This window comes from Hyla sarda, chromosome 13 (genome assembly GCF_029499605.1).
Source record: "Hyla sarda isolate aHylSar1 chromosome 13, aHylSar1.hap1, whole genome shotgun sequence".
NCBI classification, from domain to species: Eukaryota; Metazoa; Chordata; class Amphibia; order Anura; family Hylidae; genus Hyla; species Hyla sarda.
This window is the reverse complement of record NC_079201.1, coordinates 2513368-2520389: the sequence shown is the minus strand read 5'-3', so window position 1 is coordinate 2520389 and position 7022 is coordinate 2513368.

The window sequence follows — 7022 nt, the reverse complement described above, 5'->3', positions numbered from 1 at the left end:
GGATGACGTCACCGCTTTCATTTACATAAGGGGCGGAGCTGAGCATGACACCACAAGGTCTTCTGCTTTATAACCACTATTATATATCTTGTTTACATCCTTTCATCCTTCTTTTCCAAGCTTCTGAAAAGTTCATCTACTTAACCTCCCTGTGGTATCACAGCCATATAGGCCATTCAGTATGCAAGGAAAGCTTGGCTGAATATGTTATGGCGCCCATGTCCGGGCTCCTGGTGTGTATACTGTGCGGTATTATACTGTATGATAGGTGTATACTGTGCGGTATTATACTGTATGATATGTTTATACTGTGCGGTATTATACTGCATATGTGTATACTATGCGGTATTATACTGTATGATAGGTGTATACTGTGCGGTGTTACACTGTATGATATGTGTATACTGTGCGGTATTATACTGTATGATATGTGTATACTGTGTGGTATTATACGGTATGATATGTGTATACTGTGCAGTGTTATACTGTATGATATGTGTATACTGTGTGGTGTTATACGGTATGATATGTGTATACTGTGCAGTATTATACTGTATGATATGTGTATACTGTGCGGTATTATACTGTATGATAGGTGTATACTGTGCGGTATTATACTGTATGATATGTTTATACTGTGCGGTATTATACTGTATGATATGTTTATACTGTGCGGTATTATACTGTATGATAGGTGTATACTGTGCGGTATTATACTGTATGATAGGTGTATATTGTGCGGTATTATACTGTATGATAGGTGTATACTGTGCGGTTTTATACTGTATGATAGGTGTATACTGTGCGGTATTATACTGTATGATAGGTGTATACTGTGCGGTATTATACTGTATGATAGGTGTATACTGTGCGGTATTATACTGTATGATAGGTGTATACTGTGCGGTATTATACTGATATGTACTGATATGGGGGCAGTAATACCTCATCATTGTACTGATATGGGGGGGCAGTAATACCTCATCATTGTACTGATATGGGGGGGGGCAGTAATACCCCATCATTGTACTGATATGGGGAGCAGTAATACCTCATCATTGTACTGATATGGGGGGGGGCAGTAATACCTCATCATTGTACTGATATGGAAGCAGTAATACCTCATCATTGTACTGATATGGGGAAGTAATACCCCATCATTGTACTGATATGGGGGGCAGTAATACCCCATCATTGTACTGATATGGGGGGCAGTAATACCCCATCATTGTACTGATATGGGGGGCAGTAATACCTCATCATTGTACTGATATGGGGGGCGGTAATACCTCATCATTGTACTGATATGGGGGGGCAGTAATACCCCATCATTGTACTGATATGGAGGCAGTAATACCTCATCATTGTACTGATATGGGGGGCAGTAATACCTCATCATTGTACTGATATGGGGGCAGTAATACCTCATCATTGTACTGATATGGAGGCTGTAATACCCCATCATTGTACTGATATGGAGGCAGTAATACCTCATCATTGTACTGATATGGGGGGCAGTAATACCTCATCATTGTACTGATATGGAGGCAGTAATACCTCATCATTGTACTGATATGGGGGGCAGTAATACCTCATCATTGTACTGATATGGGGGCAGTAATACCCCATCATTGTACTGATATGGGGGGCAGTAATACCTCATCATTGTACTGATATGGGGGCAGTAATACCTCATCATTGTACTGATATGGGGGCAGTAATACCCCATCATTGTACTGATATGGGGGGCAGTAATACCTCATCATTGTACTGATATGGGGGCAGTAATACCTCATCATTGTACTGATATGGGGGCAGTAATACCTCATCATTGTACTGATATGGGGGCAGTAATACCCCATCATTGTACTGATATGGGGGGCAGTAATACCCCATCATTGTACTTATATGGAGGCAGTAATACCCCATCATTGTACTGATATGGAGGCAGTAATACCCCATCATTGTACTGATATGGGGGCAGTAATACCCCATCATTGTACTGATATGGAGGCAGTAATACCTCATCATTGTACTGATATGGGGGCAGTAATACCCCATCATTGTACTGATATGGGGGGCAGTAATACCCCATCATTGTACTGATATGGAGGCAGTAATACCCCATCATTGTACTGATATGGAGGCAGTAATACCCCATCATTGTACTGATATGGGGGCAGTAATACCCCATCATTGTACTGATATGGAGGCTGTAATACCCCATCATTGTACTGATATGGAGGCAGTAATACCCCATCATTGTACTGATATGGAGGCAGTAATACCTCATCATTGTACTGATATGGAGGCAGTAATACATCATCATTGTACTGATATGGAGGCAGTAATACTCCATCATTGTACTGATATGGGGGCAGTAATACCCCATCATTGTACTGATATGGGGGCAGTAATACCCCATCATTGTACTGATATGGGGGCAGTAATACCTCATCATTGTACTGATATGGAGTCAGTAATACCTCATCATTGTACTGATATGGGGGCAGTAATACCTCATCATTGTACTGATATGGAGGCAGTAATACATCATCATTGTACTGATATGGAGGCAGTAATACCTCATCATTGTACTGATATGGAGGCAGTAATACCCCATCATTGTACTGATATGGGGGGCAGTAATACCTCATCATTGTACTGATATAGGGGGCGGTAATACCTCATCATTGTACTGATATGGAGGCAGTAATACTCCATCATTGTACTGATATGGGGGGCAGTAATACCCCATCATTGTACTGATATGGGGGCGGTAATACCTCATCATTGTACTGATATAGGGGGCGGTAATACCTCATCATTGTACTGATATGGGGGGCAGTAATACCCCATCATTGCACTGATATGGGGGCAGTAATACCTCATCATTGTACTGATATGGGGGCAGTAATACCTCATCATTGTACTGATATGGGGGCAGTAATACCCCATCATTGCACTGATATGGGGGCAGTAATACCCCATCATTGTACTGATATGGGGGGGCAGTAATACCCCATCATTGTACTGATATGGGGGGCAGTAATACCCCATCATTGTACTGATATGGAGGCAGTAATACCTCATCATTGTACTGATATGGAGGCAGTAATACCCCATCATTGTACTGATATGGGGGGGCAGTAATACCCCATCATTGTACTGATATGGGGGGCAGTAATACCCCATCATTGTACTGATATGGAGGCAGTAATACCTCATCATTGTACTGATATGGAGGCAGTAATACCTCATCATTGTACTGATATGGGGGCAGTAATACCCCATCATTGTACTGATATGGAGGCAGTAATACCCCATCATTGTACTGATATGGTTGCAGTAATACCTCATCATTGTACTGATATAGGGGGCAGTAATACCCCATCATTGTACTGATATGGAGGCAGTAATACCCCATCATTGTACTGATATGGAGGCAGTAATACCCCATCATTGTACTGATATAGGGGGCAGTAATACCTCATCATTGTACTGATATGGTGGCAGTAATACCTCATCATTGTACTGATATGGGGGCAGTAATACCCCATCATTGTACTGATATGGGGGCAGTAATACCCCATCATTGTACTGATATAGGGGGCAGTAATACCTCCTCATTGTACTGATATGGGGGCAGTAATACCCCATCATTGTACTGATATGGGGGGCAGTAATACCCCATCATTGTACTGATATGGGGGGCAGTAATACCCCATCATTGTACTGATATGGGGGCAGTAATACCCCATCATTGTACTGATATGGGGGCAGTAATACCCCATCATTGTACTGATATGGGGGCAGTAATACCTCCTCATTGTACTGATATGGGGGGCAGTAATACCCCATCATTGTACTGATATGGGGGCAGTAATACCCCATCATTGTACTGATATGGGGGCAGTAATACCCCATCATTGTACTGATATGGGGGCAGTAATACCCCATCATTGTACTGATATGGAGGCAGTAATACCTCATCATTGTACTGATATGGAGGCAGTAATACCCCATCATTGTACTGATATCGGGGCAGTAATACCTCATCATTGTACTGATATGGGGGCAGTAATACCTCATCATTGTACTGATATGGAGGCAGTAATACCCCATCATTGTACTGATATGGAGGCAGTAATACCTCATCATTGTACTGATATGGGGGCAGTAATACCCCATCATTGTACTGATATGGGGGCAGTAATACCCCATCATTGTACTGATATGGGGGCAGTAATACCCCATCATTGTACTGATATGGTTGCAGTAATACCTCCTCATTGTACTGATATGGGGGCAGTAATACCTCATCATTGTACTGATATGGGGGCAGTAATACCCCATCGTTGTACTGATATGGTTGCAGTAATACCTCCTCATTGTACTGATATGGGGGCAGTAATACCCCATCATTGTACTGATATGGGGGGCAGTAATACCCCATCATTGTACTGATATGGGGGGCAGTAATACCCCATCATTGTACTGATATGGGGGCAGTAATACCCCATCATTGTACTGATATGGGGGCAGTAATACCCCATCATTGTACTGATATGGGGGCAGTAATACCTCCTCATTGTACTGATATGGGGGGCAGTAATACCTCCTCATTGTACTGATATGGGGGGCAGTAATACCCCATCATTGTACTGATATGGGGGCAGTAATACCCCATCATTGTACTGATATGGGGGCAGTAATACCCCATCATTGTACTGATATGGGGGCAGTAATACCCCATCATTGTACTGATATGGAGGCAGTAATACCTCATCATTGTACTGATATGGAGGCAGTAATACCCCATCATTGTACTGATATCGGGGCAGTAATACCTCATCATTGTACTGATATGGGGGCAGTAATACCTCATCATTGTACTGATATGGAGGCAGTAATACCCCATCATTGTACTGATATGGAGGCAGTAATACCTCATCATTGTACTGATATGGAGGCTGTAATACCTCATCATTGTACTGATATGGGGGGGCAGTAATACCTAATCATTGTACTGATATGGGGGCAGTAATACCTCATCATTGTACTGATATGGAGGCAGTAATACCTCATCATTGTACTGATATGGGGGGGCAGTAATACCTCATCATTGTACTGATATGGGGGCAGTAATACCTCATCATTGTACTGATATGGAGGCAGTAATACCCCATCATTGTACTGATATGGAGGCAGTAATACCCCATCATTGTACTGATATAGGGGGCAGTAATACCCCATCATTGTACTGATATGGGGGCAGTAATACCCCATCATTGTACTGATATGGAGGCGGTAATACCCCATCATTGTACTTATATGGGGGGCAGTAATACCCCATCATTGTACTGATATGGGGGCAGTAATACCTCATCATTGTACTGATATGGGGGCAGTAATACCCCATCATTGTACTGATATGGGGGGCAGTAATACCCCATCATTGTACTGATATGGAGGCAGTAATACCCCATCATTGTACTGATATGGGGGCAGTAATACCCCATCATTGTACTGATATGGGGGCAGTAATACCTCATCATTGTACTGATATGGGGGGCAGTAATACCCCATCATTGTACTGATATGGTTGCAGTAATACCTCATCATTGTACTGATATAGGGGGCATCACTAGGAGAGACCCCCCTCAGATCCTGATGGGGTGTAGAGCTGTAGGGGGCGCTGCTTCTCTACACCACAATCCAGGAGAGGGGCAGGAGGGCGGTATATAAACCAGAGGCGACCGGGAGCCGAACCTTGCGCCTCTCCTATATATAGAAATTCAGAAGGGATACAGCACCAAATAGCTGAGGACTCAAGCTGGTAGATGGAGCAAGGTTTTATTTGCCATCCATGTGCCATGTGTCTCCTATATATATCAACACATTCCAGTGTAATCCACAAATATCAGGATTTATTGTTCATTATAAGACTGAAAGTGTCTGCTAAACTGTGTATCTAATCCAATGGTCTTCAAACTTTGGCCCTACAGATGTTGCAAAACTACAACTCCCAGCATGCCCGGACAGCCTTCGGCTGTCCATGCATACTGGGGGTTGTAGTTTTGCATCATCTGGAGGGCCACAGTTTGGATACCACTGATCTATCATATGTGATACAGTCTGCTGTATCTAAGCTTAAAATTGTGATACTAGTCTATTATATGTGATACTGTCTGCTGTATCTAATCCCATCATGTGTGACTCTGCTGAGTTTGTGTATCCAACCCTATCATTAATAATGCTTTGTACTAAGCCAGTGTATCTAAGCCTGGGTAGGAGTATCATGTCTGAAAATGTCTTCTCACCTGCTGAACTGTTGTATCTAAACCTGCCTTCTGCAATACTGTCTGCTGAACCAATGTATCCAAGTATCCCACCTGTGATACTGTCTGCTGAGCCATTGTATCTAAGTATCCCACCTGTGATACTGTCTGCTGAGCCAATGTATCTAAGTATACCACATATGATGATGTCTGCTGAGCCATTGTATCTAAGTATACCACCTGTGATACTGTCTGCTAAGCCAATGTATCTAAGTATACCACATGTGATGATGTCTGCTGAGCCATTGTATCTAAGTATCCCACCTGTGATACTGTCTGCTGAGCCAATGTATCTAAGTATACCACATATGATGATGTCTGCTGAGCCATTGTATCTAAGTATCCCACCTGTGATACTGTCTGCTGAGCCAATGTATCTAAGTATACCACATATGATGTCTGCTGAGCCATTGTATCTAAGTATATCATCTGTGATACTGTCTGCTGAGCCATTGTATCTAAGTATACCACCTGTGATACTGTCTGCTGAGCCATTGTATCTAAGTATACCACCTGTGATACTGTCTGCTGAGACATTGTATCTAATTATACCACATGTGATGCTGTCTGCTGAGCCAATATATCTAAGTATACCATGTGTGATACTGTCTGCTGAGCCATTGTATCTAAGTATATCATCTGTGATACTGTCTGCTGAGCCATTGTATCTAAGTATATCAC